The sequence below is a fragment of the Microtus pennsylvanicus genome, chromosome 1, assembly GCF_037038515.1.
Source record: "Microtus pennsylvanicus isolate mMicPen1 chromosome 1, mMicPen1.hap1, whole genome shotgun sequence".
NCBI classification, from domain to species: Eukaryota; Metazoa; Chordata; class Mammalia; order Rodentia; family Cricetidae; genus Microtus; species Microtus pennsylvanicus.
In genome coordinates this window covers 170,851,484-170,866,810 of record NC_134579.1, presented here as the reverse complement: position 1 = coordinate 170,866,810, position 15,327 = coordinate 170,851,484, and positions in this window count along the sequence as shown.

Below are 15,327 nucleotides of genomic sequence, written 5' to 3'. Positions count from 1 at the left end.
AAAACACACTGTCTTCACTCTGCTCCATGCACATACACCGAAACTCTGCATTAGGAACACACTGTCTTCACTCTGCTCTAGGAACACACTGTTTTCACTCTGCATTAGGAACACATGTCTTCACTCTGCATTAGGAACACACTGTCTTCACTCTGCTGTTGGAACACACTGTCTTCACTCTGCTCCATGCACATACACCGCAACTCTGCGTTAGGAACACACTGTCTTCACTATGCGTTAGGAACATACTGTCTTCAGTATGTGTTAGGAACACACTGTCTTCACTCTGCGTTAGGAACACACTGTCTTCACTATGCGTTAGGAACACACTGTCTTCACTCTGCTCTAGGCACACACTGTCTTCACTCTGCTCCATGCACATACACCGCAACTCTGCATTAGGAACACACTGTCTTCACTCTGCTCTAGGAACACACTGTCTTCAGTCTGCATTAGGAACACACTGTCTTCACTCTGCTCTAGGAACACACTGTTTTCTTTCTCCTCTAGGAACACACTGTCTTCACTCTGCTTTAGGAACAAATTGTCTTCACTCTGTATTAGGAACAAACTGTCTTCACTCTGCTCTAGGAACACACTGTTTTCACTCTGCTCCATGCAGATACACCGCAACTCTGCATTAGGAACACACTCTGCTCTAGGAACACACTGTCTTCACTCTGCGTTAGGAACACACTGTCTTCACTCTGCATTAGGAACACACTGTCTTCACTCTGTATTAGGAACACACTGTCTTCACTCTGTATTAGGAACAAATTGTCTTCACTCTGCATTAGGAACACACTGTCTTCATTCTACTCTAGGAAGACACTGTCTTCACTCTGCTCCATGCACATACACCGCAACTCTGCGTTAGGAACACACTGTCTTCACTCTACGCTCCGAAGAAACTGTCTTCACTATGCATTAGGAACACACTGTCTTCACTATGCGTTAGGAACACACTGTCTTCACTCTGCTCTAGGAAAACACTGTCTTCATTGTGCTCCATGCACATACACCGCAACTCTTTGTTAGGAACACACTGTCTTCACTATGCGTTAGGAACATACTGTCTTCACTCTGCTCTAGGAACACACTGTCTTCAATCCGCTCTTTGCACATACACCGAAACTCTGCGTTAGGAACACACTGTCTTCATTCGGCTCTAGAAACACTCTGTCTTCACTCTGCCTTAGGAACATACTGTCTTCACACTGCTCTAGGAACACACAGTCTCCAATCTGATCCATGCACGTACACCGCAACTCTGGGTTAGGAACACACAGTCTTCACTCTGCTCTAGGAACAAACTGTCTTCACTCTGCATTAGGAACACACTGTCTTCACTCTGCATCAGGAACATACTGTATTAACTCTGCTTTAGGAACACACTGTCTTCACTCTGCGCTAGGAACACACTGTCTTCACTATGCGTTAGGAACACACTGTCTTCACGCTGCTCTAGAAAGACACTGTCTTCACTCTGCCTTAGGAACACACTGTCCTCACGCTGAATTAAAAACACACTGTCTTCACTCTGCTCCATGCACATACACCGTAACTCTGCGTTAGGAACACACTGTCTTCACTATGCGTTAGGAACATACTGTCTTCACTCTGCTCTAGGCACACACTGTCTTCACTCTGCTCCATGCACATACACCGCAACTCTGCATTAGGAACACACTGTCTTCACTCTGCTCTAGGAACACACTGTTTTCACTCTGCATTAGGAACACACTGTCTTCACTCTGCATTAGGAACACACTGTCTTCACTCTGCTGTTGGAACACACTGTCTTCTCTCTGCTCCATGCACATACACCGCAACTCTGCGTTAGGAACACACTGTCTTCACTATGCGTTAGGAACATACTGTCTTCAGTATGTGTTAGGAACACACTGTCTTCACTCTGCGTTAGGAACACACTGTCTTCACTATGCGTTAGGAACACACTGTCTTCACTCTGCATTAGGAACACACTGTCTTCACTCTGTATTAGGAACAAACTGTCTTCACTCTGCTCTAGGAACACACTGTCTTCACTCTGCTACATGCACATACACCGCAACTCTGCGTTAGGAACACACTGTTTTCACTCTGCGTTAGGAGCACACTGTCTTCATTCTGCTCTAGAAACACACTGTCTTCACTCTGCGTTAGGAACATATTGTCTTCACTCTGCTCTAGGAACACACTGTCTTCACTCTGCTCCATGCACATACACCGCTACTCTGCATTAGGAACACACTGTCTTCACTCTGCTCTAGGAACACACTGTTTTCACTCTGCATTAGGAACACACTGTCTTCACTCTGCATTAGGAACACACTGTCTTCACTCTGCTGTTGGAACACACTGTCTTCACTCTGCTCCATGCACATACACCGCAACTCTGCATTAGGAACACACTGTCTTCACTCTGCGTTAGGAACACACTGTCTTCACTATTCGTTAGGAACACACTGTCTTCACTCTGCATTAGGAACACACTGTCTTCACTCTGTATTAGGAACAAACTGTCTTCACTCTGCTCTAGGAACACACTGTCTTCACTCTGCTACATGCACATACACCGCAACTCTGCGTTAGGAACACACTGTTTTCACTCTGCGTTAGGAACACACTGTCTTCATTCTGCTCTAGAAACACACTGTCTTCACTCTGCGTTAGGAACATATTGTCTTCACTCTGCTCTAGGAACACACTGTCTTCACTCTGCTCCATGCACATACACCGCAACTCTGCATTAGGAACACACTGTCTTCACTCTGCATTAGGAGCACACTGTCTTCACTCTGCTCTAGGAACACACTGTCTTCACTCTGCTATAGGAACACACTGTCTTCACTCTGCTCCATGCACATACACCGCAACTCTGCATTAGGAGCACACTGTCTTCACTCTGCGTTAGGAACAAACTGTCTTCATTCTGCTGTAGGAACACACTGTGTTTACGCTGCATTAGGAACACACTGCCCTCAGTCTGCATTAGGAACACTGTCCTCATTCTGCTCTAGGAACACACTGTCTTCACTCTGCATTAGGAACACAGTGTCTTCACTCTGCCTTAGGAACACACTGTCTTCACTATGCGTTAGGAACACACTGTCTTCACTCTACGCTCTGAAGAAACTGTCTTCACTATGCATTAGGAACACACTGTCTTCACTATGCGTTAGGAACACACTGTCTTCACTCTGCTCTAGGAAAACACTGTCTTCATTGTGCTCCATGCACATACACCGCAACTCTTTGTTAGGAACACACTGTCTTCACTATGCGTTAGGAACATACTGTCTTCACTCTGCTCTAGGAACACACTGTCTTCAATCCGCTCTTTGCACATACACCGAAACTCTGCGTTAGGAACACACTGTCTTCATTCGGCTCTAGAAACACTCTGTCTTCACTCTGCCTTAGGAACATACTGTCTTCACACTGCTCTAGGAACACACAGTCTTCAATCTGATCCATGCACGTACACCGCAACTCTGGGTTAGGAACACACAGTCTTCACTCTGCTCTAGGAACAAACTGTCTTCACTCTGCATTAGGAACACACTGTCTTCACTCTGCATCAGGAACATACTGTATTAACTCTGCTTTAGGAACACACTGTCTTCACTCTGCGCTAGGAACACACTGTCTTCACTATGCGTTAGGAACACACTGTCTTCACGCTGCTCTAGAAAGACACTGTCTTCACTCTGCCTTAGGAACACACTGTCCTCACGCTGAATTAAAAAAACACTGTCTTCACTCTGCTCCATGCACATACACCGTAACTCTGCGTTAGGAACACACTGTCTTCACTATGCGTTAGGAACATACTGTCTTCACTCTGCTCTAGGCACACACTGTCTTCACTCTGCTCCATGCACATACACCGCAACTCTGCATTAGGAACACACTGTCTTCACTCTGCTCTAGGAACACACTGTCTTCAGTCTGCATTAGGAACACACTGTCTTCACTCTGCTCTAGGAACACACTGTTTTCTTTCTCCTCTAGGAACACACTGTCTTCACTCTGCTTTAGGAACATACTGTATTCACTCTGCTCTAGGAAAACACTGTCTTCACTCTTCATCAGGAACACACTGTCTTCACTCTGCATTAGGAACACACTGTCTTCACTATGCATTAGGAACACACTGTCTTCACTCTGCTCTAGGAAAACACTATTTTCTTTCTCTTCTAGGAACACACTGTCTTCACTCTGCGTTAGGAACATATTGTCTTCACTCTTCTCTAGGAACACACTGTCTTCACTCTGCATCAGGAACACACTGTCTTCACTCTGCATCAGGAACACACTGTCTTCACTCTGCATAAGGAACACACTGTCTTCACTCTGCATTAGGAACACACTGTCTTCACTCTGCATTAGGAAAACAATGTCTTCACTCTGCTCCAGGCACATACTCAGCAACTCTTTGGTAAGAACACACTGTCTTCACTATGCTGTAGGAACATACTGTATTAACTCTGCATTAGGAACACACTGTCTTCACTCTGCTCTAGGAAAACACTGTCTTCACTCTGCTCCATGCACATACACTGCAACTCTGCGTTAGGAACACACTGTCTTCACTCTGCGTTAGGAACATACAGTCCTCACTCTGCTCTAGGAACTCACTGTCTTCACTCTGCGTTAGGAACAACTGTCTTCACTATGTGTTAGGAACACACTGTCTTCACTCTGCTCTAGGAACACACTGTCTTCACTCTGTTCTAGGAACACACTGTCTTCACTCTGCTTCATGCACATACACCGCAACTCTGCGTTAGGAACACAATGTCTTCACTCTGCTCTAGGAACACACTGTCTTCACTCTGCATTAGGAACACACTGTCTTCACTATGCGTTACGAACACACTGTTTCACTATGCGTTACGAACACACTGTCTTCACTCTACGTTAGGAACACACTGTCTTCACTCTGTGATAGGAACACACTGTCTTCACTATGCGTTATGAACACACTGTCTTCACTCTGCATTAGGAGCACACTGTCTTCACTCTGCTCTAGGAACACACTGTCTTCACTCTGCTCCATGCACATACACCGCAAATGCGTTAGGAACACACTGTCTTCACTCTGCTCTAGGAACAAAGTGTCTTCACTCTGCATTAGGAAAACACTGACTTCACTCTGCATTAGGAACACACTGTCTTCTTTCTGCTGTAGGAACACACTGTCTTCCCTCTGCATGAAGAACACACTGTCTTCACTCTGCTCTAGGAACACACTGTCTACACTCTGTTCTAAGAACACACTGTCTTCTTTTTCCTCTAGGAACACAATGTCTCAACTCTGCGTAAGGAACATACTGTCTTCACTCCGCTCTAGGAACACATTGTCTTCACTCTGCATCAGGAACACACTGTCTTCACTCTGCATTAGGAACACACTGTCTTCACTCTGCATCAGGAACACACTGTCTTCACTATGCGTTAGGAACACACTGTCTTCACTCTGCTCTAGGAAAACACTGTCTTCATTGTGCTCCATGCACATACACCGCAACTCTGCGTTAGAAACACACTGTCTTCACTATGCGTTAGGAACATACTGTTTTCACTATGCGTTAGGTACACACTCTCTTCCATATTCGTTAGGAACACAATGTCTCACTCTGCGTTAGGAACACACTGTCTTCATTCTGCTCTAGAAACACTGTCTTCACTCTGCGTTAGGAACATAATGTCTTCACTCTGCTCTAGGAACACACTGTCTTCACTCTGCTCCATGCACATACACCGCAACTCTGCATTAGGAACACACTGTCTTCACTCTGCTCTAGGAACACACTGTCTTCACTCTGCTCTAGGCACACACTGTCTTCACTCTGCTCCATGCACATACACCGCAACTCTGCATTAGGAACACACTGTCTTCACTATGCGTTAGGAACATTCTGTCTTCACTATGCGTTAGGAACACACTGTCTTCACTATGCGGTAGGAACACACTGTCTTCACTATGCGTTAGGAACAAACTGTCTTCACTCTGCGTTAGGAACACACTGGCTTCACTCTGTATTAGGAACAAACTGTCTTCACTCTGCTCTAGGAACACACTGTCTTCACTCTGCTCCATGCACATACACCGCAACTCTGCCTTAGGAACACACTGTCTTCACTATGCGTTAGGAACATTCTGTCTTCACTATGCGTTAGGAGCACACTGTCTTCACTATGCGGTAGGAACACACTGTCTTCACTCTGCGTTAGGAACATAATGTCTTCACTCTGCTCTAGGAACACACTGTCTTCACTCTGCTCCATGCACATACACCGCAACTCTGCATTAGGAACACACTCTGCTCCTGGAACACTCTGTCTTCACTCTGCGTTAGGAACACACTGTCTTCACTCTGCATTAGGAACACACTGTCTTCACTCTGTATTAGGAACACACTGTCTTCACTCTGTATTAGGAACAAATTGTCTTCACTCTGCATTAGGAACACACTGTCTTCACTCTGCCCTTGGAACACACTGTCTTCACTCTGCTCCATGCACATACAACGCAACTGTGCGTTAGGAACACACTGTCTTCACTCTGCGTTAGGAACAAACTGTCTTCATTCTGTTGTAGGAACACACTGTCTTCACTCTGCATTAGGAACACACTGCCTTCACTCTGCATTACGAACACTGTCTTCATTCTGCTCTAGGAACACACTGTCTTCACTCTGCTCTAGGAAAACACTGTCTTCATTGTGCTCCATGCACATACACCGCAACTCTGCGTTAGTAACACACTGTCTTCACTATGCGTTAGGAACATACTGTTTTCACTATGCGTTAGGTGTACACTGTCTTCCCTATTCATTAGGAACACACTGTCTTCTCTCTGCTCTAGGAAGACACTGTCTTCACTCTGCATTAAGAACACACTGTCTTCACTCTGCATAAGAACACACGGTCTTCACTGTGCATTAGGAACACACTGTCTTCATTCTGCTCTAGGAACACACTGTCTTCACTCTGCTCCATGCACATACACCGTAACTCTGCGTTAGGAACACACTGTCTTCACTCTGCATTAGGAACATACTGTCTTCACTCTGCTCTAGGCACACACTGTCTTCAATGTGCTCCATGCACATACACCGCAACTCTGCCTTAGGAACACACTGTCTTTACTATGCGTTAGGAACATTCTGTCTTCACTATGCGTTAGGAGCACACTGTCTTCATATGCGGTAGGAACACACTGTCTTCACTATACGTTAGGAACACACTGTCTTCACTCTGCATTAGGAACACACTGTCTTCACTCTGTATTATGAACAACCTGTCTTCACTCTGCTCTAGGAACACACTGTCTTCACTCTGCTCTAGGAACACACTGTCTTCACTCTGCTCCATGCACATACACTGCAACTCTGCGTTAGGAACACACTGTCTTCACTCAGAGTTAGGAACACACTGTCTTCATTCTGCTCTAGAAAAACACTGTCTTCACTCTGCGTTAGGAACATAATGTCTTCACTGTGCTCTAGGAACACACTGTCTTCACTCTGCTCCATGCACATACACCGTAACCACGCGTTAGGAACACACTGCCTTCACTATGCGTTAGGAACATACTGTCTTCACTCTGCTCTAGGCACACACTGTCTTCACTCTGCTCCATGCACATACACCGCAACTCTGCATTAGGAACACACTGTCTTCACTATGCGTTAGGAACATTCTGTCTTCACTATTCGTTAGGAACACACTGTCTTCACTATGCGGTAGGAACACACTGTCTTCACTATGCGTTAGGAACAAACTGTCTTCACTCTGCGTTAGGAACACACTGTCTTCACTCTGTATTAGGAACAAACTGTCTTCACTCTGCTCTAGGAACACACTGTCTTCACTCTGCTCCATGCACATACACCGCAACTCTGCCTTAGGAACACACTGTCTTCACTATGCGTTAGGAACATTCTGTCTTCACTATGCGTTAGGAGCACACTGTCTTCACTATGCGGTAGGAACACACTGTCTTCACTCTGCGTCAGGAACATAATGTCTTCACTCTGCTCTAGGAACACACTGTCTTCACTCTGCTCCATGCACATACACCGCAACTCTGCATTAGGAACACACTCTGCTCTAGGAACACACTGTCTTCACTCTGCGTTAGGAACACACTGTCTTCACTCTGCATTAGGAACACACTGTCTTCACTCTGTATTAGGAACACACTGTCTTCACTCTGTATTAGGAACAAATTGTCTTCACTCTGCATTAGGAACACACTGTCTTCACTATGCCCTTGGAACACACTGTCTTCACTCTGCTCCATGAACATACAACGCAACTCTGCGTTAGGAACACACTGTCTTCACTCTGCGTTAGGAACAAACTGTCTTCATTCTGTTGTAGGAACACACTGTCTTCACTCTGCATTAGGAACACACTGCCTTCACTCTGCATTACGAACACTGTCTTCATTCTGCTCTAGGAACACACTGTCTTCACTCTGCTCTAGGAAAACACTGTCTTCATTGTGCTCCATGCACATACACCGCAACTCTGCGTTAGGAACACACTGTCTTCACTATGCGTTAGGAACATACTGTTTTCACTATGCGTTAGGTGTACACTGTCTTCCCTATTCATTAGGAACACACTGTCTTCTCTCTGCTCTAGGAAGACACTGTCTTCACACTGCATTAAGAACACACTGTCTTCACTCTGCATAAGAACACACGGTCTTCACTGTGCATTAGGAACACACTGTCTTCATTCTGCTCTAGGAACACACTGTCTTCACTCTGCTCCATGCACATACACCGTAACTCTGCGTTAGGAACACACTGTCTTCACTCTGCATTAGGAACATACTGTCTTCACTCTGCTCTAGGCACACACTGTCTTCAATGTGCTCCATGCACATACACCGCAACTCTGCCTTAGGAACACACTGTCTTTACTATGCGTTAGGAACATTCTGTCTTCACTATGCGTTAGGAGCACACTGTCTTCACTATGCGGTAGGAACACACTGTCTTCACTATACGTTAGGAACACACTGTCTTCACTCTGCATTAGGAACACACTGTCTTCACTCTGTATTATGAACAAACTGTCTTCACTCTGCTCTAGGAACACACTGTCTTCACTCTGCTCTAGGAACACACTGTCTTCACTCTGCTCCATGCACATACACTGCAACTCTGCGTTAGGAACACACTGTCTTCACTCAGAGTTAGGAACACACTGTCTTCATTCTGCTCTAGAAACACACTGTCTTCACTCTGCGTTCGGAACATAATGTCTTCACTGTGCTCTAGGAACACACTGTCTTCACTCTGCTCCATGCACATACACCGTAACCACGCGTTAGGAACACACTGTCTTAACTATGCGTTAGGAACATACTGTCTTCACTCTGCTCTAGGCACACACTGTCTTCACTCTGCTCCATGCACATACACCGCAACTCTGCATTAGGAACACACTGTTTTCACTATGCGTTAGGAACACACAGTCTTCACTCTGCTCTAGGAAAACACTGTCTTCATTGTGCTCAATGCACATACACCGCAACTCTTTGTTAGGAACACACTGTCTTCACTATGCGTTAGGAACATACTGTCTTCACTCTGCTCTAGGAACACACTGTCTTCAATCCGCTCTTTGCACATACACCGAAACTCTGCGTTAGGAACACACTGTCTTCATTCGGCTCTAGAAACACTCTGTCTTCACTCTGCCTTAGGAACATACTGTCTTCACACTGCTCTAGGAACACACAGTCTTCAATCTGATCCATGCACGTACACCGCAACTATGGGTTAGGGACACCCAGTCTTCACTCTGCTCTAGGAACAAACTGTCTTCACTCTGCATTAGGAACACACTGTCTTCACTCTGCATCAGGAACATACTGTATTAACTCTGCTTTAGGAACACACTGTCTTCACTCTGCGCTAGGAACACACTGTCTTCACTATGCGTTAGGAACACACTGTCTTCACGCTGCTCTAGAAAGACACTGTCTTCACTCTGCCTTAGGAACACACTGTCCTCACGCTGAATTAAAAACACACTGTCTTCACTCTGCTCCATGCACATACACCGTAACTCTGCGTTAGGAACACACTGTCTTCACTATGCGTTAGGAACATAATGTCTTCACTCTGCTCTAGGCACACACTGTCTTCACTCTGCTCCATGCACATACACCGCAACTCTGCATTAGGAACACACTGTCTTCACTCTGCTCTAGGAACACACTGTTTTCACTCTGCATTAGGAACACACTGTCTTCACTCTGCATTAGGAACACACTGTCTTCACTCTGCTGTTGGAACACACTGTCTTCACTCTGCTCCATGCACATACACCGCAACTCTGCATTAGGAACACACTGTCTTCACTATGCGTTAGGAACATACTGTCTTCAGTATGTGTTAGGAACACACTGTCTTCACTCTGCGTCAGGAACACACTGTCTTCACTATGCGTTAGGAACACACTGTCTTCACTCTGCATTAGGAACACACTGTCTTCACTCTGTATTAGGAACAAACTGTCTTCACTCTGCTCTAGGAACACACTGTCCTCACTCTGCTACATGCACATACACCGCAACTCTGCGTTAGGAACACACTGTTTTCACTCTGCGTTAGGAACACACTGTCTTCATTCTGCTCTAGAAACACACTGTCTTCACTCTGCGTTAGGAACATATTGTCTTCACTCTGCTCTAGGAACACACTGTCTTCACTCTGCTCCATGCACATACACCTCTACTCTGCATTAGGAACACACTGTCTTCACTCTGCTCTAGGAACACACTGTTTTCACTCTGCATTAGGAACACACTGTCTTCACTCTGCATTAGGAACACACTGTCTTCACTCTGCTGTTGGAACACACTGTCTTCACTCTACTCCATGCACATACACCGCAACTCTGCGTTAGGAACACACTGTCTTCACTATGCGTTAGGAACATACTGTCTTCAGTATGTGTTAGGAACACACTGTCTTCACTCTGCGTTAGGAACACACTGTCTTCACTATTCGTTAGGAACACACTGTCTTCACTCTGTATTAGGAACACACTGTCTTCACTCTGTATTAGGAACAAACTGTCTTCACTCTGCTCTAGGAACACACTGTCTTCACTCTGCTACATGCATATACACCGCAACTCTGCGTTAGGAACACACTGTTTTCACTCTGCGTTAGGAACACACTGTCTTCATTCTGCCCTAGAAACACACTGTCTTCACTCTGCGTTAGGAACATATTGTCTTCACTCTGCTCTAGGAACACACTGTCTTCACTCTGCTCCATGGACATACACCGCAACTCTGCATTAGGAACACACTGTCTTCACTCTGCATTAGGAGCACACTGTCTTCACTCTGCTCTAGGAACACACTGTCTTCACTCTGCTCTAGGAACACACTGTCTTCACTCTGCTCCATGCACATACACCGCAACTCTGCATTAGGAGCACACTGTCTTCACTTTGCTTTAGGAACAAACTGTCTTCATTCTGCTGTAGGAACACACTGTGTTTACGCTGCATTAGGAACACACTGCCCTCAGTCTGCATTAGGAACACTGTCCTCATTCTGCTCTAGGAACACACTGTCTTCACTCTGCATTAGGAACACAGTGTCTTCACTCTGCCTTAGGAACACACTGTCTTCACTATGCGTTAGGAACACACTGTCTTCACTCTACGCTCCGAAGAAACTGTCTTCACTATGCATTAGGAACACACTGTCTTCACTATGCGTTAGGAACACACTGTCTTCACTCTGCTCTAGGAAAACACTGTCTTCATTGTGCTCCATGCACATACACCGCAACTCTTTGTTAGGAACACACTGTCTTCACTATGCGTTAGGAACATACTGTCTTCACTCTGCTCTAGGAACACACTGTCTTCAATCCGCTCTTTGCACATACACCGAAACTCTGCGTTAGGAACACACTGTCTTCATTCGGCTCTAGAAACACTCTGTCTTCTCTCTGCCTTAGGAACATACTGTCTTCACACTGCTCTAGGAACACACAGTCTTCAATCTGATCCATGCACGTACACCGCAACTCTGGGTTAGGAACACACAGTCTTCACTCTGCTCTAGGAACAAACTGTCTTCACTCTGCATTAGGAACACACTGTCTTCACTCTGCATCAGGAACATACTGTATTAACTCTGCTTTAGGAACACACTGTCTTCACTCTGCGCTAGGAACACACTGTCTTCACTATGCGTTAGGAACACACTGTCTTCACGCTGCTCTAGAAAGACACTGTCTTCACTCTGCCTTAGGAACACACTGTCCTCACGCTGAATTAAAAACACACTGTCTTCACTCTGCTCCATGCACATACACCGTAAATCTGCGTTAGGAACACACTGTCTTCACTATGCGTTAGGAACATACTGTCTTCACTCTGCTCTAGGCACACACTGTCTTCACTCTGCTCCATGCACATACACCGCAACTCTGCATTAGGAACACACTGTCTTCACTCTGCTCTAGGAACACACTGTCTTCAGTCTGCATTAGGAACACACTGTCTTCACTCTGCTCTAGGAACACACTGTTTTCTTTCTCCTCTAGGAACACACTGTCTTCACTCTGCTTTAGGAAAATACTGTATTCACTCTGCTCTAGGAAAACACTGTCTTCACTCTTCATCAGGAACACACTGTCTTCACTCTGCTCTAGGAAAACACTGTCTTCATTGTGCTCCATGCACATACACCGCAACTCTGCGTTAGAAACACACTGTCTTCACTATGCGTTAGGAACATACTGTTTTCACTATGCGTTAGGTACACACTCTCTTCCATATTCGTTAGGAACACAATGTCTCACTCTGCGTTAGGAACACACTGTCTTCATTCTGCTCTAGAAACACTGTCTTCACTCTGCGTTAGGAACATAATGTCTTCACTCTGCTCTAGGAACACACTGTCTTCACTCTGCTCCATGCACATACACCGCAACTCTGCATTAGGAGCACACTGTCTTCACTCTGCTCTAGGAACACACTGTCTTCACTCTGCTCTAGGAACACACTGTCTTCACTCTGCGTTAGGAACATAATGTCTTCACTGTGCTCTAGGAACACACTGTCTTCACTCTGCTCCATGCACATACACCGTAACCACGCGTTAGGAACACACTGTCTTAACTATGCGTTAGGAACATACTGTCTTCACTCTGCTCTAGGCACACACTGTCTTCACTCTGCTCCATGCACATACACCGCAACTCTGCATTAGGAACACACTGTCTTCACTATGCGTTAGGAACATTCTGTCTTCACTATGCGTTAGGAACACACTGTCTTCACTATGCGGTAGGAACACACTGTCTTCACTATGGGTTAGGAACAAACTGTCTTCACTCTGCGTTAGGAACACACTGTCTTCACTCTGTATTAGGAACAAACTGTCTTCACTCTGCTCTAGGAACACACTGTCTTCACTCTGCTCCATGCACATACACCGCAACTCTGCCTTAGGAACACACTGTCTTCACTATGCGTTAGGAACATTCTGTCTTCACTATGCGTTAGGAGCACACTGTCTTCACTATGCGGTAGGAACACACTGTCTTCACTCTGCGTTAGGAACATAATGTCTTCACTCTGCTCTAGGAACACACTGTCTTCACTCTGCTCCATGCACATACACCGCAACTCTGCATTAGGAACACACTCTGCTCTAGGAACACTCTGTCTTCACTCTGCGTTAGGAACACACTGTCTTCACTCTGCATTAGGAACACACTGTCTTCACTCTGTATTAGGAACACACTGTCTTCACTCTGTATTAGGAACAAATTGTCTTCACTCTGCATTAGGAACACACTGTCTTCACTCTGCCCTTGGAACACACTGTCTTCACTCTGCTCCATGCACATACAACGCAACTGTGCGTTAGGAACACACTGTCTTCACTCTGCGTTAGGAACAAACTGTCTTCATTCTGTTGTAGGAACACACTGTCTTCACTCTGCATTAGGAACACACTGCCTTCACTCTGCATTACGAACACTGTCTTCATTCTGCTCTAGGAACACACTGTCTTCACTCTGCTCTAGGAACACACTGTCTTCACTCTGCTCCATGCACATACACCGCAACTCTGCGTTAGGAACACACTGTCTTCAATATGCGTTAGGAACATACTGTTTTCACTATGCGTTAGGTGTACACTGTCTTCCCTATTCATTAGGAACACACTGTCTTCTCTCTGCTCTAGGAAGACACTGTCTTCACTCTGCATTAAGAACACACTGTCTTCACTCTGCATAAGAACACACGGTCTTCACTGTGCATTAGGAACACACTGTCTTCATTCTGCTCTAGGAACACACTGTCTTCACTCTGCTCCATGCACATACACCGTAACTCTGCGTTAGGAACACACTGTCTTCACTCTGCATTAGGAACATACTGTCTTCACTCTGCTCTAGGCACACACTGTCTTCAATGTGCTCCATGCACATACACCGCAACTCTGCCTTAGGAACACACTGTCTTTACTATGCGTTAGGAACATTCTGTCTTCACTATGCGTTAGGAGCACACTGTCTTCATATGCGGTAGGAACACACTGTCTTCACTATACGTTAGGAACACACTGTCTTCACTCTGCATTAGGAACACACTGTCTTCACTCTGTATTATGAACAAACTGTCTTCACTCTGCTCTAGGAACACACTGTCTTCACTCTGCTCTAGGAACACACTGTCTTCACTCTGCTCCATGCACATACACTGCAACTCTGCGTTAGGAACACACTGTCTTCACTCTGAGTTAGGAACACACTGTCTTCATTCTGCTCTAGGAACACACTGTCTTCACTCTGCGTTAGGAACATAATGTCTTCACTGTGCTCTAGGAACACACTGTCTTCACTCTGCTCCATGCACATACACCGTAACCACGCGTTAGGAACACACTGTCTTCACTATGCGTTAGGAACATACTGTCTTCACTCTGCTCTAGGCACACACTGTCTTCACTCTGCTCCATGCACATACACCGCAACTCTGCATTAGGAACACACTGTCTTCACTATGCGTTAGGAACATTCTGTCTTCACTATTCGTTAGGAACACACTGTCTTCACTATGCGGTAGGAACACACTGTCTTCACTATGCGTTAGGAACAAACTGTCTTCACTCTGCGTTAGGAACACACTGTCTTCACTCTGTATTAGGAACAAACTGTCTTCACTCTGCTCTAGGAACACACTGTCTTCACTCTGCTCCATGCACATACACCGCAACTCTGCCTTAGGAACACACTGTCTTCACTATGC